Source organism: Octopus bimaculoides, chromosome 25, assembly GCF_001194135.2.
Source record: "Octopus bimaculoides isolate UCB-OBI-ISO-001 chromosome 25, ASM119413v2, whole genome shotgun sequence".
Classification (NCBI taxonomy): domain Eukaryota; kingdom Metazoa; phylum Mollusca; class Cephalopoda; order Octopoda; family Octopodidae; genus Octopus; species Octopus bimaculoides.
In genome coordinates, this window is record NC_069005.1 from 19,531,936 (window position 1) to 19,533,036 (window position 1,101).

Consider the following 1,101-nt stretch of genomic DNA (forward strand, 5'->3'; position numbering starts at 1 on the left):
ACAACTGCCCTCCACCTAAACACCTTAATTACAACATGCACAGAACCCCCCAAAAAAGCGAGGGCCGCTCCATCCTGTGGTACACACCCCCATTCTCTCTTAACACTAGGAATCTAGCCAAATCTTTCTTTAAAATACTAGATTCTAACTTCCCACGACAACACAAATACCACTCTATATTCAACAGATCCACTTTAAAATTGTCGTATTCTACCACTCCTAACTTTGAATCTATTATAGCAGCTTCAAACAAACATAAACTCTCGCTCTCTTACCAAAACGTACTGAGTTCAAATTCTGCCGTAATAGACTTTGCCTTTCATCCTTTTGGTGTCGATAAAATAAGTACCAGTTGAGTACTGGACCGACCTAATCGACTTAGTCGAAATTTCTAGTTTTGTCCCAAAATTTGAAACCAATATTATTGAAGAACGTAAAAGGGAATTCGGTAGGCAGGATTGTTAGCGTCTGGGATACGACAATGCTTTATAGTATTTGCTCCGGATCTTTACATTCTAAGTTCGAGTTCCACCGAAGTCAACTTTACCTTCCATCTGTTCATGGCGGTTTTTAAAATATGAGGGCGAAGTACTGAAGTCGATTTCATCAGCTAATCGCTCGCTGCAATTTCTGCATTTGTTCCTATGTTTAGAAGCAATTATTAAAGAGCATTAAGATGGTGGGTTGACAAAACTAGTTGAGCACTCCCATTCAAATCGAGAAAATGGGGATTCAGAATGAAATTAAATATCTTGGTGGTTGAATTCTGTTCTGAGTTCAAATTTTTGTTTGATTGACTTTCTAAAAACCTTTTAATCATTGTTCTTTAGTCTGGTGTCTCCCAATTTACACTTTAACTGGCATTCCGTCGGTTTCGACGACATCGTGAAATTGATGTGCAAATGACTGAGCACTCCACAGACATGTGTACCCTTAATGTAGTTCCTTGGGAGATTCAGCGTGGCATAGAATGTGACAAGGCTGGCTCTTAAAATACAGGTACAATTAATTTTTGCCGGCTGAGTGAACTGGAGCAACGGGAAATAAAGTGTCTTGCTCAAGAGACACAACGCGCCACCTTGAATCGAATTCACGATGGTT